The sequence below is a fragment of the Lepidochelys kempii genome, chromosome 1 (genome assembly GCF_965140265.1).
Source record: "Lepidochelys kempii isolate rLepKem1 chromosome 1, rLepKem1.hap2, whole genome shotgun sequence".
In the NCBI taxonomy this organism is placed as follows: Eukaryota; Metazoa; Chordata; order Testudines; family Cheloniidae; genus Lepidochelys; species Lepidochelys kempii.
In genome coordinates this window covers 218,685,376-218,713,219 of record NC_133256.1, presented here as the reverse complement: position 1 = coordinate 218,713,219, position 27,844 = coordinate 218,685,376, and the positions used below count along the sequence as shown (strand labels likewise).

General features: G+C 43.9%; 1 protein-coding gene and 1 long non-coding RNA gene across 3 annotated transcripts in view; one reads left to right on the top strand and one right to left on the bottom strand.

Moving 5' to 3' along the window:
- CCND2 (cyclin D2) overlaps nucleotides 1-27,844 on the top strand; it is a 55,961-nt gene that overhangs the window by 21,084 nt on the left and 7,033 nt on the right. The gene's annotated exons all lie outside the window — the stretch shown is intronic.
- LOC140899383 (uncharacterized) lies at nucleotides 1,247-7,213 on the bottom strand. The gene is made up of 3 exons (XR_012155302.1): nucleotides 7,077-7,213; nucleotides 2,754-2,819; nucleotides 1,247-2,656 (listed from the first exon to the last, which is right to left on the bottom strand). It is a non-coding gene; the product is annotated as an uncharacterized lncRNA (long non-coding RNA).

Below are 27,844 nucleotides of genomic sequence, written 5' to 3'. Positions count from 1 at the left end.
AGTTACCCCAGAGGGAGTAGGGAGAAGGCCTTGGACCTGACTCCCATCAACAGTGGCCAGCAAAGCAGGCCTGTCACAGAGGAGAGTGCACCCTACATCCTTATGAGGGGTGATGATGTGAGCAGACAGAAGGCATTGGGTTTCCCTGAGATCCCCCAGGAATGAAGTTTTCCATCTCTGATACCAGGGACCAATGCAAGACTGGTCAAATGTGGGTCTGTGTTTGCTGTCCATGGATGGTGCATCTGTTATTTTCATCTTTCATTGATGCACCTATTTTAAAGGTCCTTGATTTAAAGTCTTCATGCACTGTGTACAGTATATCCAGATAAAGAAGTCAGTTCTCTTTTTATTCCATTTACTATAAATTCATTGAGGATGCTTCTTAGGTTATGAGAAAATCTCAGAAATAACAGAGGGGAATCTGGCAGTTGTTCGATGGTCTATGTGAAATGATTTTGGTGGTCTCAAGTCAGTTTCTAGTGAGTACATCACCCAAACCAGAACCCCACACTCTTATTGGCAGTCTCAGCAGAGAGTTCAAGGACTGTGAAAAGATCACTGAGAATGACCTACCCTGGGCATAGAGGTGGGTCCCACAAGTTCTTGGCTGAGCTATGCTGGGGGGAGCTTCATTGCTGCTGTCCAAGGTGTACCCAGTCTGTGGATAAACATGGGACTTTCACTTCTAGGATTGTTAATTGAGCATGTTTCACGAGCACTCAAACTACAAGAAAATGCGTGCTGGCTTCTGACAAGATGACGCTCTTCTACCATAAGCCCATCTGTTTAGAGCATGCCATCCTAACATGTATTAACTATAAATTGTTGTATTTCTTTTATCTTGCAAAAGATGTGCAAAATAATTATGTGCATTTATTATATTTTTGGATGCATTGTTGTTTAAGCCCTGCTGTTTTTTCACCAGCAAATTGAAGTCTTTGCATTTCATTTCTGATTTCCAAGAATGGTCCAGTTTTGCAAAAAAAATTGGCAGAATTTTTTACTTTTCCCCCCGTGTCTCATTGTTTTTAATGTGACATTTTGAATTTCTTTTAGTTGGAAACCACTTTGCACAGAAAAGAGGCAACATTTTGAATGTCACATGCTTTTTAGGTGAAAGTGGTTGTGGTTGTGGAAATTTCACACACTCAGTTACTGGGTCAAGTAACAAAATGAAATACTTTTTTACACAAAGTATTTGTTGCTTTTTGTACATCTTTATTATAGACACATGTAGGGCAAGAGACTGTGTGAGTGATATATAGCAGTATGCAGCAGGATAATGCAGTAAGAGAAATCACGTATGTTATTTAGGCTGCATGGGCCGGTAAAAGTGGAAATTAATTATCATATAGTGCTCCTTTAGCAATGGGGGACACACACAACCCTTATCATTTGGTGGAGGGGTAGTGGGAGGCACACAGTGCCCTTGGCATACGGGGGGATGAAGGGGCACACAGAGCTTTTGGAGGGATGGGGTGTGGGTGGTGGTCCCTGAGATAGAGGGGGATGGGAGGGTGGCACACAGGGAGTTTGTGGGGGCGATGAAGAAACAAAAGGAACCCCTGGTATATGCAGAGAGTTTGTCTTACATAAGCTGCAAAGTGTGTACTCCCCTGGTAATAGTGCTAGAAAAAAATAGTATCAGAAGGGAAATAAAACGTCATGTTACCACAAACTGTAACTAATAGGGATTAGGATGAGGCCTTCATGGGGGATACATTATCCCATATCTACCTACTGTGGGGCTTTTTGTAGCTTCCCTCGAAGCATCTGGTAATGTTAGAGACAGGATATTGGACCATGGATCTGATTCGCTATTGCAGTTCCTGTGCTCTTTAAAAGGATTACAGTAATACTTTTCTACTTCTCCCAACTTTATTTGTAGTTGTATGCAGTGAGCATTTTTTAGGATTGGGATTAGGTCCTGTCTGTTTACATTTCCTGTCATGTCTTTGCTTATCCTTTCCATGGAGAAGGAATCGTTTTAAAAGGTTAGGGGGAACTTTTCTAAGGAAGGCACTGGCTCCCATTGACATTCAGTGGAAGTTTGAGCACTTCACTGTTCTTTGTGCCTTTAAAAATTCCCCCATCGTATTTTTGAAGTATTTTCTCTGGGAACAGAAACAAGTGCAGCCACCAAGCCCTATATCTTAGAACTGGAGTCTTCATCAGCGTTCAGAGCTTTTTCCCTGGTGACACTTAGTGGAAGAGAGGCGTCAGGCTGCTGCCTAGGCTGTCACAGGACTACATTTTCAGTTATCACTGAACTCCATCTAGGCTCTGGATATTGTTTCCATAGTAATGAGTGTTCGTCAAAGGAGGGAAAGAGCCCCGGATATATTGCTGATGTGTCTGCGGGCCCTGGTAACGTTAGATGGGTTTGTTTTTGAGTGGCTCTGTTCTTCTTTCTCAATGAGTCCTGTGTTGGGCAGTTGCTCATCTGCTGTAAGGTTTCTCTTGCGCAGGATGCCATGGAGATCTTTTCCATCATTCCTCTTGTTTAGCATGGATGGGAGGTTTGGGTTGCAGTGGAATCAGTATGCTGACAATATTCAGCTCTGTGTCTCCTTTTCATCTGTCCCAGACATTGCAGACCTAGCGTCTAGCCAAGATTGTGGCTTGGAAGATTGCTAGTTGGCTAAAGCTCATTCTGGATAGGACAGAAATGACACTAGTAGAATGGGAGAAATGTTTGTAGGATTGTATAGAGGGGATATCTATTCCCTGGATGGAGGGGCAGTACTCACCCTATAGGGGTTAACAAGGTTTGCAGTTGTAGGGGTGCTGCAGAACCTTTAGCTGCTCCTGGATTCCTAGATATGAGGAAAGAGCATGTTTTTCACTGTTGCAAGCAAAGAGATAGTGACCATTCCTTTCTGATGTAGCCCTTGCTACAGTAATCTATTCCTAGTCACCTCCAGACTGGTTATTGCGGTTCACTCTACCCTTGAAAAACAATCAGAAACCCCACTAGTGCAGGCTACATTGTTGTATCATTTTTATTTATTTCCAGATGTAATTCAAAGTATTGGCATTTCACCTAGAAATCCCTGCTTGCCTTGGGATTCTGGCTGCCTTAGAGGCTGAATCTCCCCATGTGCCTTTTTGCTGGCTGGAGAAAGGGCACAGTGAAGTGTCCTTTTCTGTGGAGTTTCCTTTCCCCTTATTCGCACAGAGCCCAAATTAATTGATTTTCAGGGCATGTTGCAGGGTATACCCAAGACCAAGCCTGAGAGGGAGGGGAAGGTTTGGCTTACTCTGGTGGCTTAGGGAGGTTCTATGCATCTTTTTCAGTTGACATTGTCAATGTATGTTTTAATGCATGTGGTTCCCTACAGTAGTGCCACCTATTATTAAAGTTGCCTGACATTTCCTGTTATAAGACCCTATTTTTAGTTGCTTGTAAAATTGCCAAACTTTAACTATTTAGGCTGTAATTTTCCATGCTCTGGACTGCTGCAGGGCAGGATGGGTCCAAGTCCTGGCACCTGAACTGACAGCAGGGAGCTGTCTCTCCTGTGCTCTTATTGACTACCCCCACCCCCATTCTGGGCCCAGGCAGCGTTGCTGAAGAAGCTGCCTGATTCAAACGCAGAGAGGACAATAACCAGATTTGCGGAGGGTAGAGGAGTTTATTGGGACAAGGAGCCTGGCGGGGAGATTGGGACTGAAGGCTAGCAGTGGAGGTGAGAGAAACTGGGAACTGGGAGTTGGGGTAGGAGAAAACTGAGGATGGCTGGGCAAGGAGACTAGGACTAGGAGCCAGGTGGGAAATTGGGACTGGGAACAGGGGGAGACTGGGGCAAGATGCTGGGGGTGGACAACAAGATTGGACAAGAGGGAGGTAACTGGAGGTCAGAGTGAGGGAGAGAGGATGAGGAGCCAGCAAGAAACAGGGACTGGTGAGCAAGGAGACTGGGAACAAGGAGCTGGGAGATTGGTGGGAGGAACTGGGAATGGTTGGGATGGGAGACTGGGGGTGGGGGACAGACTGGGACTGAGAATCTGGAGGAGTGAGACTGGGACTGGGACGACAACCTCTCAAGAGCGGAGACTGGACCTGGGCAGGTGAGGAGAATGGGAGTGGAATGAGAATCCATGGGTGGGGAAGAGAGAGTTAAAAATAAAAAAATATTATTAAGGTTTCAGAGTCAAGCACTCAAAATTAAGGTTGCCTATGCAACCTTAATTTGCGTCCCTTATGCATATACATTAAAATACAGACTTTAATTACCAGTCCCAGCCTCTACACCTTCCCTGGCTCCATTTCCCACTGTACCCTTTCTCCCACCCACACTGCATTTGAATCTGGCAACTTCCTTCTGTGCACTGCCTGGACCCAGCAGGGGCCTCAGTAAGGGCATAGGAGAGACAGGCTCACTGCTTTCACTTTAGATGATGGGACCTGAACCCGGCACAGTTGCAGCAGCCCAGAGTTGCAGCTGTAAGTAAGGTCCTGTTCAGCCCCTGGCTGGAGCATGCTCAGTGTGGATGGACTCTTTGGGGGAATTTAGCTGCTAAAAATCTAAGAAGTCTCTACTGAGCATGTGCAAATGGTGATTTTTTTACAAAGAGTTATAAATTGGCCTAATTTGGGTGGGCACACTCCTGACAGAGAGGCCATCCTCTTACCAAATTGCCAGTCCCTATTCCAAAGCATGTGGTTGCTAAAGCTTTTCAAAGAAAAGGTCCCTAGAGTTTTAGAACATGAGCAAAACAGTGTATTTTTCCCTACCGTCATTCTCAGAAGTGGCTGAACTGTTTTGGCTGAAATTTTCCATACACCCAGTATGTCAATTTAAGCCCAAACGATTAATGTCTGGCAAAGTTATAAGCAACTGAAAACAGAGTTTTGTAATGGGAAGCGTTAAGCAACTTTAGTAGGTGATTCTACCACCACAGCCTATAATGCATATCTGTTATTGTAGAAAAAATGTACTATCTTTGCATTGTTTAAGGGTTAGTATCAAGCTGCATTAGTAAAGGGTAAAGACTACTGTAATGTCCTGCAGTGGGGCAGAGTTAAAGTTGTCCATACAACCATAGTTTGCTCTCAGTTCCTGATTTGTGATCACTTAAACCTGTAACTGTAATGTTACAATAACTTCAGCTTTTCTATGTGAACTGCCCTGTTTTTCAAAAGGGGCGGGGAGGAGGGAAGAACGGAGGACTTTTAGGCTCCAGGATCATCATCATCATATGGTAAAAGATCCTTCTTATATTGCAAGTTCTTTGGGGCAGAGATGGTCTTTCCGTTCTATGTTTGTATAGCACTTAGCACAATGGGGTCCCAGCCATGACTATGGCTCCTAAGCACTATGATAATTTAAATAGATAATAATAATAATAATAATTAATATCCTGCAGAGGTTACAGGCTCTGCAAATGAAAAACTTCTCCCCCTGCCAACACAAGCAACAACCTTCAGAACCCTGCAGAGTACCTGAAGGGAGGGGATGGAGGGAGCATGCAGCAGACTTAGCACTAATCCCATTCATGGCCCCTGGGCAGTGAGCTGCTGGGTTATGTTACCCTCTGAAAAGGTTAGCATGGGTCTCTTCCTGCTGCAGTTAGCGTCATAGATGTAATGGTTAGTAGAACTGACTGTCTAATTCTCAGTGAGGACTAGCTACCCTGAACATTTCAGATTTTAAACTGCAGCCATTTTTGAGTTATGCAAAGTAGCATCTTACTATTTTCTTAACAGGAAAAAAAGCATATTTTTTAACCCTTGCATAACTCAGAAATTGCCAAAGGGATTTTGCTTTAGCTTGAAAAAAAAAAAGCACCATCTGAGATAAAACATGAAAAATTTCAGCTCCAGAGTTAGGAGTATGTGAAAATAGAAGGTTATAATGAAAGGCTGGTGTAGCCTTAACTATAATGAACTCTCTTAGGCTTCTGCTGAAGTATATGAGGATGCTTCCTGTTTACAAGGAAATAACTGTACCAGAGCTGCATAAACTCAAATGCCAAAATCAGTGGTCTTTACTATAACATAACTGAGAGGAAAATTTGGTATGTAGTGCTCTAATATTTTTAATAGATGTTTCATTATGAATTAGGCCAAAATATGTTATTAATGAAGAGAATTTAGTTTAGACTCCTTTCACTTCAATAAATAAACTCTCACTATGTGAGTGTTTCTTTCTAAAACAGAGAGCAAGGTACTAGTGTACTGGTCTGGTGTAAATCTGGAGTAACTCCATGGACTTCATGAGAGTTACTCTGGATTTGCACTGGCATAAGTGAGATCAGAACCTGGCCCAATAGCTGTTACATTACATAGTGGTGGTATACTATGCCAGTACCATTTGATAAAGATTATTTGCTAAATAGTGGCTATACAACATTTGGCAAAAAATAAAATGCAGTGTGAAGGAACTGTGACCTTCACACTCTATGAGGGAATAATTGAGCTATGTGGGAGCTAGGCTTTATTGCTCCTTCTGGCTACCAAAATAAATATCAGGACCTTATACTAATGAGAAGTGGAGAAGCCTGACAGTTTTATGGGTAGTGAAATTACCTTTGTGTGGTACATTTTAAGTGCTTTTTCCAAATAGAAGATAGTAGCTAGTACAGAGTGGTTTCACACAGCTGTATGTGATACTATAAGGTTGTGGGCCTCTACTGTGATATCATTTTCTTCAACAGAGTAGGAATGTTTCTTCTGTTATTTGTGAAAGTGGTAACTGGTTGGGGAAAAGTTTAAAACCCCCCACCTCTATCCACATGATGTTCATGGAGTGCTCTCTCCATCCCTCAATTGATCACTGCAATGGAAGAATAAACAACTTGAAAAGATAGCATTGCCAACTTTCCAACGTCTCAAAACCAGACACTACAGCAGGAGTATTGAACTTCTCCTCATCCTCTGTTCCTCCTCTTCCCCTGAAGCTCCACCCCCTGCTCTGCCTCATCCCCCCAAGACCCGACCCCCACTCACTCCTCTCTCTCCCTTCTCCCCCGTCGCTTGCTGCTCTCCCCTCTCTCCCGTCACTCAATCCTCTTCCCCACCCTCTCCGTCCCCGAGCTGGGCTCCCTCTGCCCGTAAGGGGACTACTCACCTGCCACCCGCTGGGCCGGGGCTGGGAGCTGCAAGCCTGATGTGGAGCCTGCCTGACTGCCCAGGAGATGCAGGTAGAAGGTGGCCCCAGCTGAGCAGGGGCTGGTGCGGGTTGGTGACCTGGTGCTTTCCCCCTCCCCCTCAGCCGCTCGCCCTTAAGGCAGGTAATAAGTGGGAGGGCCGTGCCCTGCCCTCCCCGCCCCGTCCGGTGAGCCCTGCACTACAATTATGGTCAGAATTGCTTGGGCCACTCAGCTCCCCTCAGGGATCCTTCCCCCACCCAGCTGTTGGCAAGGGGCCAGGCCCTGCTCTCTTACCCTGGCAGCAGTTCCTCCAGGCCCAAGGCAGCTGCCGAGCCAGCCCCACTCGGAGGTGAGGGCAAAGTGGAACCAAATGTGCCGCCAGCCTAGGGGCAGGCCGGCCCGTCCCTGCATTCCCTGCTCCTGCCTGGCAGGTATTGCTCTGCCCCGGGCTCCAGCTGATCCCATCAGGCCCGATCTTACTGGGCTGGACTGACACTGCTGGGCCCGATCCTGCGCCACCCCATTTTTGCACCCCTCTCCCGCAGTAGCTCTTTGCTGCCCCTCTCTCCCTGCCTTAGTTACGGCCTTGGAAAATTGTGGTAACTGGACTTTTGGTGTCTGGTCAGTACTTCTGACCAGAGACTGTACAGGTCCCCTTCAAACCAGACTTTCTAGTCAAAAACCAGACACCTGGCAACCCTGTGAAAAGATAAAAGAAAAGGAATGGTTAGTCTCTAAGGTGCTACTAGTACTCCTTTTCTTTTTGCGAATACAGACTAACACGGCTGCTACTCTGAAACCTGTGAAAAGATAGGAATTTTCATACTGGACCAGACCAACATTCCACCTACTGCAGCTTCCCGTCTCCAGCAGTACCAGATGCATCAGAGGAAGGGGCAAGAAACCTTATTGTGAACAGTTATGAACTGTGAGAAAGGATGGCCCAATGGTTAGGGTGCTATACTTGGGATTCCTGAGTTCATTTCTGTATTCTGCCACAAACTTTCTATGTGATGTTGGGCAAGTTGCTTAGGGTGGGATCTATGAAGGGACTTAGGTGTTGCAATGCTGAACATCAGAGAGTCTAGAAGATCACAGGAAAAACACTGTGATCCACAAAACCGCGTTAAGCACCTCAGCGTCTAGTACAATGAATGGGGAGAGATCTACAAAAGCTAGTATGCTACGTGGGGAGTCACCTAAACTAGCCAACGGGAGACGCCAACCAAAAGAGGGGGGGTTGTCAAGCCCACCCCCTTGGATATAGGGCCTAAGTCTGGGCTGCATGGAGGTGCCTAGCTCTGCTTAGCAATACTAGAATGGCACCCCCTGTCCTGGAGTCAGGTGGCTTAAGCACGTAAACTGTGTTTCTTGTTGGAATGAGTTAGGTGACTGCCTTGCTCCACACAAAATGGCTGCTAGAGAAGGTAGTGCCCATCTTACAACTTTTAGCCCGACAGTTAGAGCACTCCACTGGGATGTGGGAGACCCAGGTTCAATTCTCCTCTCTCTGCTAGAGCAGGAGAAAGTATTTGAACAGAAGTCTGCCATTTCTCAGGCGAGTGCTCCGACCACTGAGCTATGGGATACTCTGGTATGGAGTTTTTTTCAGTCTCTCCTGTTGAAGCTGTTCTATTGTGGCTAAGTAACATAAGAGTGGTGGGAGGAGGGCGACTGGACCCAGGGTCTCTCACCTCCCAGTTGGGTGCACTAACCACTAGATTTCAGAATCATTCTCCCTTTCTTGCCCAATGATTTTTCCACAGTGGATAAATATTAAATAGCCATTAGGCGAGAGAGAGAGAGCGCATGAGAGAATGACTCTGTGGTCCAGTGGTTAGGGCACCCTCGTGAGAGACCGTGGATCCAGTCCCCCTGTTTTAATAACTCTTTATTTATGTCCAATTGAAAAGCTTCAACAGAAGAGATTGAGGGAGCCTCACATCAGAATATCCCATAGTTCAGTGGTTAGAGCACTTTCCTGAGAGATGGAACACCCCAGTACAAATCCTTTTTGCTCCCCCTCTGGTAGTGAGGGGGGGAATTGAATGTGAGCTAAACATTATAAGGTGAGCATCTCCTCTTCTGGCCAGATTTTTGACCTGATCTGGTATGCAGCCTCTGAGAATGCGTACAGGATCAGGCTCCACATGTGATGTAGTCAGACAAACACCTATCTTTCCCTGTTTTGTGAATCACTCTGGGGCTTAGGTGGGGAGATGGGCATCTGGACTCCCAGAACGCATCAGCAGCGTACATGCCCAGAAGCTGAAACATAAGTGCTGAGGGAGATTTACCCCGAAATGTAGTCACCCAGTGAGTTTAGGTGACTACAGAGTTTGGTGGGAGTTTTGTGGATAGCAGTGTAGCCAAAACTGGGACTTGGACACCTAAACCTCAGATTTAGGTGCCTAGGTACCTTTGTGGATCCCACCCTTACTCTCTCTGTGCCTCAGTACCACCTATGGGGCAACCAGATAGTGGCCCCATTGTGGTTGCCTCTGTACAAATATATAGGGACAAATTTTCCATAGAGCTCAGCACTCAAAATTGGGGAGGTTAGGCACAAGAATAAGTGGACAGATTTTCAGGAGCGATCAGCCTGTTTGGTGCAGGGTGGGTGCTGAGGACTTTTGAAAATCTGTCTATGAAGTGTCACCATGGGAGTTGCTGGAAGCTGAGCACTTCTGAAACTCTGGCCTGACTGGTGGGTTCTGAGCCCTTCAAAATGTGGCTTTGATCTGTTTTGAAAATCTGGCCCATAGTAAATGACAACTGCTGCCACAAATATCATAAACACTCTCTTCTTGCCCTTCCTCAAACATCCTACGTTAAATCTGCTATGTATATTACTTTTCAGACAAAGAAATAATTCTGATAATACTTTCACACAGATCCTTTCAAATCTCTAGATCTAACTGAAGTTCAGAGTTGCCACATTCTAGAATTAAGTTTTTGTTGAACTACATTATAAAATGATAGAATATCCATTGGCAGTCTATCGAGAATAGATAGCATTTGAGCACTGTTCCTAAGGCACATACGTCATTTATTCCCTCTTTTGTAGGGTTTAGGGCCTGTGGTTTTGGAACCATGTAACAGGGCTTGCTGTGTCCTATCCTGCCTTATTTGTTGCAGGCTGCATTTTGTATGCAAGGAAACAACAGACAAAATAGCCTCAAAAGAAAGGAAGAATGAGATAGTTTCCTAAGTTGTCTTTGCCTGAGTTGGCAGCTGCTCTAGCTCATTCAGCTTTTTGTTCTCCAGTGAGTGCTGTGCGTGTGTAGTAACAATGGGGTGATGCAGTTACACTGTAGGCTAATAGTAGAGTTCCGTCAAATCCATTCATAAATACAGAGAAGGGTGCAGTGCTGTGAAAGCGAGCCAGCTTGCAGAGGAAGTAAGGCCTCCAAGTAATGAGCTCTCCATCACAAACATAGCTGTCAGATCTCATGGACTGGTGATAGACTGTGATCATCTGGTTGGAGGCTTGCCCCGACCTGCACCGCTGCAGATGTGTGACCTGTTCAAGCTGATAGAAGACACTGATAATGGCTAGCAAAGATTCCTTCTCATATACCCACATAGCCCTAGTTTAACTTTGTCTGATGCAACACAAATATTGTAGGTTTTCTAGGAATCCCAATTTTTATAAACTCTGATATTATTATTGATATTCTTCTTGTTTGTTATTTAATATGCACTTCTGTCATCTGAAGATCTCCCAAGTATTTTTCTACCATTAAAGGACCACTGTCAACTTGAAATCTCAATTCAGCTTAAAAAATGAGTTAATTTGAGGTGTGATATATGCCCCTGAATTCCCGCTGCCAATTTTTTTGAAAGATACCCCTCCTCCCCTCCGAACAACAGGAGAAACCGCCTATTCTGGGGAAACAGTGGAACTGAATATAAACAAAGTGTTCTCAAATGAACTAATAAAACTAAAAAATTAGAGGAGGAAAAGACTTGTTTTCCCTAATCCCTTTCAGTTACAGTCATTTTAGGCAGTCCTGGTAACACAGTAAGTAAACAAATTCTGGCAGAAGTGTGATTTTACTTATTTAAGTATGATGATGTCCCTTAAATTAATTTACCTACACAACACCACTGTGGGAGCGCAAAATATTATTTCCCCTATATAGAGATGGGTAAACTGGGGTATACAAGCAAACTTTGTAGCAATAATTCATCACCAGTGAGAGAAACCAAAAAAAGCATCTTTCTGTTAGTAAACTGAATCAATTTGATCTGGAATCAAAAAGACACCAACAACATGAAACACAGGATGGCATTTTCACATTGTCACTTTTCAAGCCCTTGGTTTGTATAGACAGTAGTGTCTCAGAGTTAGGGACCCGTGTACTGCAAATCAAGTCCCCAGTTCAGGAAAGCATCCCTATGCTGGTAGCACATGCCAAAGTTCCATAAAGTTAATCATGTGCTTAAGGGCTTTTAGGAATTGGGACCCAAATGTGGACCAAGTGGGAATCCAGTCATCTTTTGTCCTTAGCAGTGTGGATCACACGTTCTGTGCTGGAATTTATGCAAATCCTTATTCCTAAATGCATGAGTAGTTGCATTCCTGTGCTCTCAAAGCAAAGTGTAAATAACAGGAGACCAGCACTGTTACAGCAATCACCTACTGCACCCCCTTACATTTGTTACATATCGCCTCTTTCTTGAAAGAAGCACCTCTCCTGTTTTCCTGCTGTTTTTTTCTTTCTTTAATTTTTTAAAAGAGCTCCTTTTCAGGAATGTTGTTTAAGAGAACCAGAGACATTTGAATAGTCATAAGGTAGGCTAACAGCTCTCTTCTTCAAGTACCAGCAAACATTTAGGAAAAACCCACCTTTGTTTTGCACAGAGATGTCCTGTGAATTTTTCAGTGTTTTCAGATTGCTGAATTTTATCACTCAGCAAAGCATCCCAACTCTGGATTTAAGCTTTTGAGCTTCAGCAGCAACTGTGAAGTAATGGTATAAACAAAGGGGTGTGTAGTTATAGCTCAGTGGTGTCTTTCAGATAATTTAATTTAAAAAAAAAACAAATTAAAAAAACCCCACTCTAAGGTTGTTCTTCAGCTAGTTATTGTACAGGGCAAAAATTGTGGTTTGCTTGCAGATGTTTGATTTGCAAGAAGTTCAAAAATAACATTGTTCATTCAGTGCTAACGTAGATTGGCTGCAAGCATTTTTATCACCAGATTGTCTAAACCTGCTCTAAACACTAGACAAATTGTTTTGTGTTAGATTTCCAAAATATAGTGACACCTCTCTTAAGTGATCTCTCATAGTCAGACCAAAAGTATTTGCTTAGAAGAGGTTAAGTGGAACAAAATTGTATTCAAAGCATTTGGGGATATTTTGTGATGGTTTCTTGATGAAGACCGTTGCCTAGTGAGGATGGTGTTTAATAGGCTTTCAGTGTACACGGATGAGCATAAATAAAATTAGACTTTGTTGCATCAATAGACCTACAGTTTCTGGATTGTTTTTTAGACAATGTTCCATAGCATGTTATCTACTTCCATTATGCCTCATTCATATTCCCAGATGTATTTACTCTCTGACTATTTGATGGGCAAACCTAAAAGGCTCTGAGGTTCAGATCAGTTTCCGTAAGTTCAGATTTTTCTCTAAACCTCATCTTTGGTTAAAAAAAAACAGGCCAGAAATCTTGCTGGGACAGGCTTTCTTTTGGTATTTCTACTCCTACCCCAGGAAGTGAAAGGACATAAGAAAATTAAAATAAAAAAGTTCCAGGGGACAAATGGCACAGAGAGGTTGGAAACAAACTGAAGATACTTTCATCAAGAGCTAAGTCCTGAAAAGTACTGACACCCCTCAATTTGAAGTCAGTGGGCCCTAACGGAGGTAGGCACCTCCCAGAAGGTGCTCAGGACATGGCAGAATTGGGTCCTAAGCTGCCAATAGAGATTCACGCTGGTTCAGTAGTGACTGAAAGTTCTTTGAGGTCTTGCTCATGTCCATTCCATTTCGGATGTGTCCAACCTCGTTTGGGGACTGTATCTCAGTACACTGCAGACTCAGGGGTTTATCTGTAATGAGCTCCTTTCGAGACCATAACCCCTGAGTCTGCAGTGTACCGAGATATGCTGAGAGCCATCTGTCTGGCTTGCAGTGTCTTCCTTCCCCAATTGTCCAGTCGCGTGGTGCAGGTGTTAATGGACAACACGGCTTCCATGTTCTATGTCAACAGGCAGGAGGAGCTTGATTGTTCTCACACAAGATGTCAAGCTGGTTCCTGAAAGGCCTTGAAAGACTCTTTCCTCCGGTCTGGGACCTGGATCCCCAATGGGACCTCAACCTGGTCCTCTCCAGGCTTCACGGGTCCACCCGTTGAGCCTATGGTTTCTTGTTCCCTTTCCCACTTGTCGTGGAAGGTTGTATTCCGTGTAGCTATTACCTTGGCGAGACATGTCTCCGAGATTAAAGCCCTCACTTCGAAGCTCCCGCATAGGGTATTCTACAAGGACAAGGTCCAGCTGAAGTCCTGTCCGGTCTTCTGGCCAAAGGTAGTGTCGCACTTCCATGCCAACCAGGACATCTTCCTCCTGGTATTTTGTCCAAAGCCTCACATGACCAATGAGGAGAGGCGGCTGCACACTCTAGATGTCAGGCGCGCCCTGGTTTTCTACCTGGAGCCCACAAAGCCCTTCCACAGATCGACACAGCTCTTTATCACGACATCTGACAGGCTGAAGGGCCTTTCAAATCTCAGAGGATTTCGAATTGGATCACCACCTGCATCCGTACTTGTTACGAGTTGGGGCAGGCTGTGCCTCCACTGATCATGAAGGCTCACTCGATTAGAGCTTAGGCATCTTTGGCTGCCTTCCTGGCGCATGTCCCTATCCAGGACATGTGCAGGGCCACGACATGTTCTTCAGTACACATGTTTACAATGCATTACACTATCACCCAGCAAGCTAGAGATGACAATGTATTTGGAAGAGCTGTGTTGCAGTCGACACGTCGATGAACTTAGACCTGCTGCTGGTGGTGCTGCTTGGGAGTCACCTACAATGGAATGGACATGAGCAAGCACTCGAAGAAGAAAAGACGGTTACCTTTTGTAGCCGTTGTTCTTTGAGAGGTGTTGCTCACGTCCATTCCATGATTCCCCCTCCTTCCCCTCTGTTGGCATTCTGGCAAGAAGGAACTGAGGGAGGTGGGAGCTGGCAGCACCCCTTATACCAGCACATATGCGCACCACTCCAGAGGGCGCCAGAGCCAGTCTCCTACTGTTACCGCTGCATCAAAAACTTACAACACCAGCACATGTGGTGAGCACACACACCTACAATGGAATGGACATGAGCAACACATCTCGAAGAACACCAGTTACCAAAAGTAAGCATCTTTTTGTGCCACTGGATGACTGTTTGATGGCCTATGTAAAATGAATCTGGTGATCCCAGTCTAGTTCTTACTGAACAACCCTGTCCCCAGAGGCAGTGGGTGCAGTATGTGTACATACTCACAGTAAGTGAGGCAGGAGGTGAGCGAAAAGATTTAGGGATAAAACTGTTTTCCTTATTCTGATAACGGTCCTTGTTCAGCATTAGACGACAGTGTCTCTTGTGATTCTTTAGGGGCTAAGATGGCATTGCTGCTTCCCATGGTGTTCTGTGGATAGAAGGCTGCAGCAAAAGGCCAGTGAAGTCAGTTGAAAGACTCCATTCGTTGACTTCAGTGGGCTTAGGATGAGACCCAAAGAGGCTTGAGAGAGGACTTCAAGATCAGCCTCATATAAACTAGCTGCTGAAACAATACAAATTTATTTGTGTTTTCCCTTCTTTAGCTTTTATTTTTGACTTTGGGCCTGACCTTGCCAGGTGCTGAGTTCTTCCTGCACCTACTTACCTCAGTGAAATCAATGAGAGTTGAGGGCACTCAATGTCATGCAAGTTCAGTTCTGTACCAGCCTGTTCTAACGCCTATTGAAATCAATTGCAAAATTCCATTGACTTCAGTGATGCAAAGTTGGACCCTATTTGCAGAGATGGATGGGAGGCTCACATACCAGATTGCCAGATGCAAACATCTTCATAACAGCGGTACAAACATATTTAAGTTTAAAAAAGTAAAATATGGAAAAATCAGCGAGAACATGTATTAACTTGGTGCTGAAAAGTTAAAGAAATGACTTGCATATAGTACCAGGCCTTTCCAAATGCTTAAACCCTGTTTCTAGGTTATTGTGCCTGGAAATTCAGAACCTGGACTTTCTATGTTGAATAACCCAAATTGTGACATAGTGCAATATATTTCTCCTCCTGTTTGTTTTCTCCATGTGAATTTCCATCACTATGCAAAGGTTACTCGCTGCCAAGCACAAAACATCATCTTTTTTTCCAAACATAAAAAAATAACTGGAATAAACTGCCCAAGGACTGTGAAGTTTCACAGAAAAAATTAAGTGCTCTTTTCTTCTGCACATGCTATGATGACAATAAAACTGTGGAATGGAAACTACCTGAACTATTTTAATAGTTTAAACTACTAGACCAGAAAGAAAAATGAGGAAGTTGATCCATGTGACACATGACTTAACAACCCTTCTGAAAAAAACAACCAAAACAAACCGCAGAGTATTTGTCAGTAATGGTCACAATTACCACATCTTACAATAGAATTATTATACTATTCTGGACCATTACTGTAGTATGCTATAGTGTTGTTTTGAAAGGAAATTCCCCGACTTCTATTTTTTTATTTCCTTTTAATTTATAGAGCAGCATTCCCTACCTCTGGGTGCTGTACATAGTAAAATTGCAACAAAACGTTAAAAATAAAATCCAGAAATAAATTACATACAAACACAGCAAGCAACACAGGCTTTGAGAAACTACATTGTGCATCATTGGAAGCCTGATTATTGACCCTGCTGAGTTGTTTTTAATTCTGTAACCAGTAACTTTGGATAGGAGCAGAGTCCGAATGAAAGTGAGAAAGAAGTGGTAGTTCCACCCACAAACCAAGCCCACCTCCTTGATACACCAAAATGAGATACTTCAGTAAACTGTTGCAGATCTTCATAATATGTTCATTCTTTTCCTTTCTCCCATAATAGTTAGCATCCCATTGACATGAATAGTGGCAATTCACACTTCTCAGAGCTATTATTTCAGGCTCTGTGCACAGTCAGACAGACAGTCCTTGCAGCAGTTAGATTGTTCAGATTGATTGTTCAGTTAGATTGTTCAGTTAGATTGTTCAGATTGATTGTTCAGTTAGATTGTTCAGATTGTGAACTTGAGTGTATCTTCTCAACCATAAGTGCCAGTGATTTAGGATGAGTTTCATTTGTATGCTCCAGTCGATTTTGCTGCCACAGAAATGCTAAGCAGCTGGATTCCAGTGGTGAATCTGGCCCTATTTTTTTTAAAGTAAACACTTCGTTTCTGCAACACAAGGTGACAGCCTCCAAAATGAAGTCCCAGCTTGGTAAATTGGCACTGGCTAGCCAGGTTCAACCCCTGGATGTGTGCTTTATAGATATGAATAAATAAAAATTACTATTTTGATTAGTAAATTATATTGAAGTTGTTAGAACTTGACAGACAATATATTGATAGTTGAATCATAGTATAGGCCTTGTCTTATGGATTTCATTGATGAATTATTGTGTTAAAACCAATGTTCAATCTGAACACCATATCCACAAACACTAACATCAACCTTATTGTGGGTCTCAGTATAATATAAAAAGCCATGCACATAAATAGTAGTCCAAATTCTGACCTGAAATACCTTGTAGGCTTCAGCTATAAAATGAGGACAGAGGTACTGACCCACTTTTTGTATTAAGTGCTTTGAGATTCTCAAGCCATGCCTATGCTATAAAATTAAGTTGACATACAGCCGCCACAGTAACTATGTCGATTTTGCATGTCAACACTACGCTCCTGGTGTCGGTGGTACATGTCCTCACTAATAGCGCATCGATGCAGAGAGCAGTGCACCAGGAGTAGCTATCCCACTGTGCATCTTGCCATCATGTAGCACACAGTGTTTTAGTGCATCATGGGAGCAAATGAGTGGTACGGGGGTGACTGGGAACATGGGATCAACGTCCCATGATGCAGTTTTCTCCATCCTATCATTCCATGTGCGTCTCTTTTAAAAAGCTCTGCAAACCTGCACATCCACCATCTCTGCGAGAAGCATGGATCCTGCACTGCTCTGCTCTTCAGTATTGTGATGAGCATTACGACCACAACATGCCTGATCCTGAAGTATTTCCAGAGCCATGAGGCGGAATATGTTGATTCCTTGTAGGCTGCCTTGCTGTGCTCCAGGGAAAGAAACAATTCAAGGTTGTTGTTGGCAGTCATGGAGAAACTTCACACAGTGAACCGCCGGTTCTGGGCCTAAGAATCAAGCACTGACTGGTGGGATTGCATCATTGTGCAGTGGCTGCAGAACTTTCAGCGCCTAAGGACATATTCCTGGAGCTGTGTATGGAGCTCACCCCAATCCTCCAGCGCTGTGACATCCAATTGAGAGCTACATTCACAGTGGAGAAGCGAGTGGTGATAGCTGTGTGGAAGCTGTCAACGCCAGATTGCTATTGATCAATCAGGAATCTATTTGGTGTTGGAAAATCCACCGTGGGGGTTGTTGTGATGCAAGTGTGTGGGGTCCTTAATTGTGTCTTGTTACGAAGGACTGTGACTCTGGGCAACATGCAGGACACGGTGGATTGTTTTGCAGTAATGGAGTTCCCTAACTGCGGTGCGGCAATAGGTGGCACGCATATCCCTATTTTTGCATCAGACCACCTTGCCATGGAGTACATCAAGAGAAAGGGGTACTTCTCTATGGTTTTGCAAGCACTGGTGGATCATGGGGTCGTTTCACTGACATCAACACAGGCTGGTAAGGGAAAGTGCATGATGCACACATCTTAAAGAACACAGGCCTGTAGAGAAAGCTGCTAGCAGGGACTTTCTTTCCAAACCAGACAATTACCACTGGGGATGTTGAAATGCCAATAGTAATTTTGGGAGACCCAGCCTACCCCTTGCTCCCATGGCGTACACTAGCCAGCATGACTTGAGCAGGGAGTGCTTCAACCACAAGTTCAGCAGGTGCAGAATGTCAGTTCAATGTGCCTTTGGCTATTTGAAAGGCCGCTGGCACTGTCTACTCACAAGATTAGACCTCAGTGAAGAAAATGTCCCTATAGTGATAACTGCCTGCTGTGTGCTTCATAATATCTGTGAAGCAAAGTGGGAGCGGTTTCTGCAGGAGTGGAGGTGGAATGGCTTTGAGCAGCTAGATACGAGGGCTGTAAGAAGAGATCAGCGGGGGGCTATACAGCTCAGGGAGGCTTTGAAGGACCATTTTAACAATGATCCACAGTAACGCATGTTGCTGTAGTCTGCTGTGCCTGGCACCCTAGTATGAACATTGTAATGAGTGTTCTGTATGTGGTAATATAGTATTGCAAACGCACCTATTGCTGTTATTTATGAATGACGTCAGTCTGAGCCAGCATATATTATGAACTAATAAAGATGAATTAAGTTTCCATAAATAGACTTTTATTCTGAACCCATACAAAGATAAGAACGGCCATACTGGGTCAGACCAATGGTCCATCCAGCCCAGTATCCTGTCCTCGGACAGTGGCCAATACCAGGTGCTTCAGAGGGAATGAACAGAACAGGTAATCATCAAGTGATCCATACCCTGTCATCCATTCCCAGCTTCTGGAAAACAGAGGCTTGGGACACTTCATAGATGATTTTACATCCCTGCCATCCTGGCTAATATCCATTGATGGACCTATCATCCATGAACTTATCCAGCCCTTTTTTTAACCCTGTTATAAGTCTTGGCCTTCACAACATCCTCTGGCAAAGGGTTCCACAGGTTGATTGTGTGTTGTGTAAAGAAATACTTCCTTTAGATTGTTTTAAAGTGTTGCTTATTAATTTAATTTAGTGACCCTTAGTTCTTGTGTATGAGAAGGAGTAAATAACACTTCCTTATTTACTTTCTCTACACCAGTCATGATTTTATAGATCTCTATCATATTCTCCCTTTGTCATCTCTTTTCCAAGCTGAAAAGTCCCAGTCTTACTAATCTCTCCTCATATGGAAGCTGTTCCATACCCCTAGACATTTTTGTTGACCTTTTCTGTACCTTTTCCAATTCCATTATATCTTTTTTTGAGATGGGGCGACCAGATCTGCACACAATATTCAAGATGTGGGCGTACCATGGATTTATACAGAGGCAACATGATATTTTCTGTCCTATTCTCTAACCCTTTCTTAACTATTCCCAGCATTCTTTTTGCTTTTTTGACTGCTGCTGCACATTTAGTGGATGTTTTCAGAGAACTATTCACAGTGACTCCAAGATCCCTTTCTTGAGTGGTAACAGCTAATTTAGACCCCACCACTATATATGTCTAGTTGGGATTATGTTTTCCAGTGTGAATTACTTGCATTTATCAGCATTGAACTTCATTTGCCATTTTGTTGCCCAGTCACCCAGTTTTATGAGACAAACATATTTAAAACTGAATGAAACTTTATAAATACATGGGAAAGAACTTCTGAAAAGGAAAGAACAGTCATTTCCATTTCACAAACACACATACACTGACCTGTGAGAGACACAGTTGGTGTATGTGCAGCTGTGACTGTCTGTACTTTCCCCCAGGGTGGAGTGGTAAGGGTATGGCACTGGCCCCGGATGCCATGTAGTAAAGGAAGGGGTATGTGGGGAGGTCCTGGAATGCAGTTCTCTGTGGGCTGCAGGGGGAGACAAGAACGGATCTGTTGAGCCTGAAGGTCAGTCAGAGACTGCAGCATGTCTGTTTGCTCCCTGAGAAGGGTTATTATCTCTTGCTGCCCATTTATCTTGTCCTCACTATCCCTGTCCATTTTGTCCTCCAACTTCATCCTCCAAGCCCTGTGCTTGGTAACTGAAGCATTGAGGCTTTCAGGATCTCCTGGAACATGTCTTCCCTTGTCCTCTTCTTTCTCCTTTTCTGGCTGAGCCGCTCCGCTGGTGTGGATGGAGAGACCCTCAAGGCCACTTTCGCCACTGCGAAAGAAACAGTGGACAGAGGTACTATTGTGAGTGCATTCACTCCACTTGATCACACAAGTTACAAGCGCTACATTCTCACTTCTGCTTGTGACTTTAGCTGATATCTCACTCCGGAGGGTAACGGAGGCTGAAAGGGAACAGCTCCTGCATCCATCCGGTGCAGACCGAGTGTGTATGGTGCTACCCTGTGTACTGCAGTGGTGCCTGCTGAAGTAATTGCTGAGTGGTGTGGGAAAGCATCCTACTGTGGCAGAAGAACTAGGGCAGCCCTCCCCAGAAACCTTTGGCAGAGGATTGCAGACTGCCTCCAGGAAAGCTTCCTCGAGATCTCTGTGGAGGATTCACAGGCCTTCAGTGCACATAAACAAACTGTTCTGCAGGGCTCCCTCTGCCTAACTGTTGAGAAGCAGGTTTCAGAGGAACAGCCGTGTTAGTCTGTATTCGCAAAAAGAAAAGGAGTACTTGTGGCACCTTAGAGACTAATAAGAAGCAGATAGCAACTCTACCTCTTGGTTATTTCACTACCTCTTACAACGTGACTAAAAAAGAGTAAATGAACAGATGTGTCCCTGCAATATCAAAGCAAACTACATACTTACCAGAGGTTCCTTCCCCTGCATCAGGCTCACCAGCCTTGGACTGCTGGGACTCGCTTGACTGCTCAGGAGTCAAAAAGAGGTCCTCACTTGCAGTGATGCAGTGCCACTGGATCCCCTGGTCGCCTGTTCCCCATTCTCCTCCTCCTCTTCCTTGTCCAACACTTCGTTCTCAGGGTTCACTGTGGTGGCCTGTGACTCCAGCTCCCCCGAAGTATTCGTGGGGTCTCGGGGATGGTGGTTGGGTCACCGCCGAGGATGGCATGCAGCTCCTTGGAAAAGTGGCATGTCTGCAGCTGTTTGCCTCCCTTGCCTTCTGGTTTGTCTGTCGCAGCTCCTTAATGTTCACACGGCACTGCTGCGTGTCCCACTTGTAGCCCTTCTCCCCTTCTACCGTTCATAGATGTCGACATTTCTACGGCTGGTTCGGAGCTGTGCCTGCATAGCCTCTTCTCCCCACAGGCCCAGGAGATCGACCACCTCCTGTGTACTCTAGGCAGGAGCGCGTTTGCTGGGTGGAGCCGGCATGGTCAGCTGGGCAGTTGCTATGTGAGTTTTCCATGCCAAGCAAACAACAAATGGAATTTAAAATTCACAGGGCTTTTAAAGGGGAGGGGCATGTACCTGGCCGCTGAGCAGAGTTCAAAACAGTGACCAGAGCGCTCACAGTGCGGCATTGTGGGCCACCTCCTGGAGGCCCCTAAAGTCGACATAAGTTATGCAGTGTCTACACTGCCACTGTGTCAACCCAACTACGTCGACCTAAGCGATACACCTCTCGTGGAGGTGGAGTTATTCAGTTGACGTAGCGGGTGAGTTACGTCGACAGGAGCAACATTGTTGTGTGGACACTTACAGAGTAAAGCAGCTTATGTCAACCTAACTCTATATAGTGTGGACCAGGCCTCAGATGTAATTGTGACCCAGAGACCTTTTGATGCCAACTGGCAGAGGGTATAACAGGTGCATATGGGTTACAGGGATCCCAGGGTCTGGTATTTTTAGTTCACCAAAGAGTGTCATGTGAGGACTCAAAGACTATGTGTCACCCTGGTCTTCAATATCACTGCGAAATGCATGTACAGATGTTGTGTAAGGAGTTATGTATATGCACTGAAAATTATGTTCTTAAGGTCAGCATTAAGGGAGTGGTCACCAGCAACAGTGAAAAGCAGGTTTTCTTTCAGACAAGGAACGTTTATCTGTCTGGCTGTTTACCTGTAAATTAAGTATTTTATGGTTCACAGTAGGCTTCCACTCAAAAGATCGGGCTGCATGCTAATGAAGGATTGTGAAATCTTCAGAGAGGAAATTAACAAGAAGAGGTAAACAGAAATCAGCTTGTTTAGGGGTAATACAAGAACTTTTGAAACTGTACCCAAGGTACAGATGAACCTCTAGATATTTGTTCAGTCTGTAAGGACAAGCTGTCAGCGGGCTTGATTTTTATGAGAACGAGTCTCTGCCAGACTGGTTGAAAATGCTGGGAAAAGAACTTGGGGTACGCTTTCTTGCAGGAGATAGACATTCCTTGTTAGTTAAGTTTAGTTTTCAGAAAGCATGTTATTATTTTGTTTTATATGTAACCATTTGTTTCCAGTATTCTTACTCACTATCACTTGAATCTCTGTTCTTTGATAATAAATTTATTCTTGTTTTCACTATAAATACATCTAAATGCTGTGTGTTCAGCAGAGCTGTGTTCTAAGGTATAACTAGTGAGCTGCGGTGTACAATTCCTTTGGAAACAGTGAGCCTGGTAATTCTGGGAGAGTTCAATGGATAAGGGGCTGGACTCTACAGGGAATGCTCGGAGAACTTGGGGTTGGTGTGTGCCTATTGTTAACCTTTACAGAGCAAGACATGTGGAGGCCTGGGGGCAGTACTTGTGCTACCAGAGACTGGTGATTTCAGGGAGCTGATCCACCGCAGACGCAGACAAAACTTCCTCACGCTAAGGGCAGGGTGCCTCACAGCCCTGGAAAGTGTCATTTTAGGGCTCTGCATAAATTAAATGGATCTTTATTTGTTTTTGCTATTAATTATTACTATTAAAAGGTATATAATATTATAAGAGTATTCTGAAACTGACTTAACTGGGTGAAGATTTTCAGGATTTACGTTACATGCAAAAACTCTGCAGTTATGTAGAGAATTGGGTTGTAAAGCACTGAGATGGGTACTTGGCTGTGCAAATGCCTGATTTGTTTTAGAAAGACATTCTGCTTTGCAACTTTGGCCCTTAATGTTTTAAAAGCGTACTGAGATCTTTGTATGAAACGTGCTTTATAAATGCAACGTTTTATGATATTCTGCAAATGGATATCCCCACTCTTCGAGTTTTTTATGTCTGAACCTGATCTGCACTATTTTGCCATCAACTTCAATGAGAGTAGCGTAGGCCCTGTTTGAAGGAAGGTTAGCATGGCTGGAAACTTCTGTTTGGTGATAGGGAGATGTACACACTCGATGAAATCTTCCTAATGTGGCGGGTTCATCTGTGCTAGTAAACTCCTTTGTGACCTTGGGGCTCATCCCTTGATTACCTTGCATTTCTGTCAATCTATCTGCAAAAGCTGTTTGAAAACGAGATATTGTGTCTGATGATACATTTATATGCATTTGCTTAGGTCTTGTCCAGTGAACACAAGCACATCAGTACCAGTTTATGGAAAAGGGAAACAGACCAGAAACAGAAGACCCAATTCTATTGTAACAAGCAGTTGCCGGAATATGCTATAATAGACTCACTGGGCATTTTAACATAAAACCAGTCATTTTACTAACTGGTGGAACATGATGTTCCAGTTACTACTTCTTAAATATGTGAATGTTGGTAACGGACCTAGAATGCACATGTGTTCTTGAGCATGGGATTTATCTGAATATTTTAGGGTTTTTGGCAGAAATATATTTGGGGCGAGAGGCCCAGCCCTCACCATTAAATGATCAATTCCCTGACTATAGAAAGCGTCCATCCGTTTCCCAGCAAGATGAATAAAAGCAAAAGTTCTCACCTTAAAATAACTAGACAGATTTGTCATCACCAGCAGGACCATTAAAAACAAAACAATCAGTCCCCCTACACACCTCTTGCAAAAAAACCCAATAGAAATACCCCAACATGTAATGGCTGCAGCATTGTAAAAAATCCAGATTTTTTTGCTTCACCTCCCATCACCAATAAATCCAGGGTATTTAATTTCTTTTTCTCAGTGACATGTACGGTACTCCTTCACATCAGTCTTCCTGCTCCATTCTTAGCAAACCGGGTATTCAAACTTCACATCTCTCCAAGAGCAGGAATCCTGTAGGTGTCAGTCCCTTGCTTTCTGATAAGAATGTAGCATGTATGCAGAGTATAAGGAGGGATAGACAGTACAATGCACCTCATACCAAAAAAGTTGGTAGGAGGTCTAATTTTAGGCCTGACATGGGGTCGCCAATTTTGGTTGGACGTATTCCTGGAAGTTTCATCACATGACATAATCTTCAGTTAAAGATTAATCTTCAATTCCCAAAGACTCCAGGACAATCCTGGAGGGTTGGCAACTGTAGCCTGCTATCCTCAACAGGACTCCTTTTACAATAAGGCAGCAAAGTCTTTTGTAGATTTACCAAAACCAGAGAAAACGTGGTTTTGGTAATTAAGCGTCTTAATATGGGTAATTCCAGCTGGCATGGTTTCTACATGAATTCTTAATACAGGATTACGGGCAAGCCTTCTTGCTGTGGTATGGTGCATAGATAGTGTGCACGAATACCTGTTGTTGGAGTGCAGTTAGCATTTTGAAACATGTCCATTCAGTGACTGATCCAGTGTGCTGACAGTACATGTAGTCCAGTGGATAGGGTACTTGACCATGAGTCAAGAGATCAGCATTCTATTCCTGTCATTGCCACTGACTCACTGTGTGGCCGAGTGCAAGTCACATAGGCCAGCATTTTTAGACACGACCTCTCACTTTAGGCACTGCATTTCGGGGGGGGGGGGGGGGTCCAACTTGAGGCACTATCTCGAGTTTCTAAGTTGCTGAGCATCCCCTGCTCCCATTGACTAAACTGGAGTTGTGGTTGCTCAGTGCATCTGAGTATTAGCTAACTTACATTGTTACTCATTTTTTGTGCCCACAATATACCTCTAATTTCCAGAGGACAACAGGACTATACACAGAGTGTGGGTATGAATGCAGAGAGACAGAAATAAGGGTGTTTCATGAAAAGTGAAGATGAAGAATTACCTTCTGGTCAGATGTCCTAAGAAAAACTGACCCCAGGAAATTAAAAGGAGTATGCTGTGGAATGAATACATGATCTACACTCTCCTTCTGAGGCTAGGGTACATCTTAGAGGGCTGTCTCATAATCAGAACAGTACAGAGTGACTATATCTGTCATTAGGTGCACATTGCTATTTCAGACAGATTGCCATAAACTAGTGCATGCCTCTGGGGTTCCTCTAATTTATGATAAGGGCTACAGTGATGCCAAAGAGCAGGCCAGATTCTGCATAGTGCAAAGGTGACTTAAAAGACATCATTGTCCCCACTGCACTTCATGTGACATACAGCCTAGAATCTGGTCCCTGAATTCTGTGCCAAAGCTTTTCCAAAGGGACCTTGTGTAAACTTAGTTCCTCTTCTGTAAAATGGGGAGAATGGAAGTTGCCTGCCTCCTTAAGGTAGGGATACGAGGCCTTGCTCAGTAATGACTGTGAAGTGCACAGGCTTATTAACACCAATAAGTGAAAGAGATGACAGTAGAACTTATGGTTTCTCCCTGATGCCCAGCACACCTTTCCTCCAGTGGAGCAAGTATATTGAAACAGGAGGTAGAGTGTTGGCACCTCAAGCCAAGGAGAATGTCATTTCCCTTCACTTTAATCTCTGCCTTCTCCTAGGCTTAGAGGCCACAGCATCTGCTACTCCATCTGTTACATCCACATTAAATCTAGCACTCTAGCTCTACTCCTGAGGCATGTTTCAGTGTAGTTGGTATGTCAAGGCGCTTTCTGGGGCTTTTAGCAGCAAGGATCTCATGGGCTCTACTGAGTATGTACAAATGACAATTTTCGGAGGCTTACAACTTGGTTATGTCTCGGTGTATGTTCCTGGGGAGAGCATATGGCACCTGACCCCACAATTCTCCTAATCCAAATTGGAAGGTCATGCTCCAAATCCTGAAGGTGCTAGAACTCTTCAGAGAAACTGTTGGGATTTTTTATTAACTCTTGTCAAACTACCTGCTTTCCCTAGCCTCATTCTTGGAAATGGCTGAGCTGTTTTTGCTGAATTTTTCCCAGATCAATTCAGCCTGAGACACAGAGTAAACATGGCAAATTTCAGCCCAAGGAATAGAAGTTTGGCAAAGTGACAAGCAACTGAAAGCACTGGCTTATAATGGAAAGTGTTAGGCAACTTGAATTATGGGAATCCCCACTTTCTTCACCTATAGTTAAGTGTTTAATATCAGTCTCACCGATCTTTGTTAGGGCATCCATCTCTGGAGCACAGAGCCATGGGTTAAAGAAGCACATAGCTATGACAAACACAGAGAAGTAACAATCCACCCACTGCATGTCACATGGGCATGACACTGCAACACAGATTTTAAGTATTGCCTTGCTCTCTGCTACTGATCTAACAATGGTATTGATCAACGTTATTCTTGATAACAGTTGATTTTGACTATTAAGCTGGAAAATACGATGCCATCCTGGTCCAGTTATGCCCAGGCAATAGTGATGAACTGGCCTCTTGTTACTGATGTTCTAATGGTGCCGCCATGCTCTGTACCTAGCTTACTGATGCTAGAATTGAGCTGTAGCTCACGAAAGCTTATGCTCAAATAAATTTGTTAGTCTCTAAGGTGCCACAAGTCCTCCTTTTCTTTTTGCGAATACAGACCAACATGGCTGCTACTCTGAAACCTAGAATTGGGTAGTGGCCTCCACATCCTTGGTAAGTTTCTTGTTCATGATAGGACCAATGTCTCATCCAATCCACTCTTCCTTGTATCTGATCAGCATAACAAACCATCCTCTTGTACTCTTTTGCTGGTATATATATATATATGTACAAATAATGTTTGGGAATGGTGCTCCAGGATATAGGCATGGTAGTTTCTTTGCAAAGAGAGGGTGTGACTTTACTGCTAGCATTGAGTCTCCAGGGTCCAACACAAAGTGGTAATCCTGGCACAGAATGAATTTTATCACCTGGAATAATCACACCAGCACAAATTGTATGAAGCACATAAATGTCACCTATGGAGCGGACATGCCCAGACATACATGACTTATGCTTTCCCAGTCAGGCTAGGACAACAGATGTACATTGCAGGCCAGGGATGAAGCATACCTGTGTGCAGACTTCAAACTCTACTGGTTGCCACTATGTGGGTGAGAGTGAGGGGGCTTGCCAGATAGGTCCCTGGTTTGATCCGTTGTGCTGCAGTACTTTGTTCTGTTCCTGACTCAACCACTGACTCCATGTGTGACCTGATGCAAATCACTTCTCTGTAACTCAGTTGCTGAGTCTGTGAAATGAGAATAAAGATACTTATCTAATCCTCTGTGCAAAGTGCTTTGAGGTCTGTGGCAGAAACATGGTTATGGATATTTGTAGTTTTCTGATATTACTACAGTAGAACCTTAGAGTTACGAACACCTTGGGGATGGAGGTTCATAACTCTGAAATGTTCAAATGAACAAAACATTATGGTTGTTCTTTCAAAAGTTTACAACTGAACATAAGACAGCTTTGAAAATTTACTGTGCGGTAGAAAACTGCTACTTTTAACTCTCTTAATTTAAATTAAACGAGCACAGAAACAATATCCTTATCTTTTTAAATCTTTTTTTTAAAACTTTCCCTTTATTTTTTAGTAGTTTACATTTAACACAGTACTGTACTGTATTTGTTAATTTTGGTGATAGTGGTGGTGGGTTTTTTGTTTTTGTCTCTGCTGCTGCCTGATTGTGTACTTCCACTTCCAAATGAGGTGTGCGGTTGACTGATCAGTTTATAACTGTGGTGTTCGTAACTCTGAGGT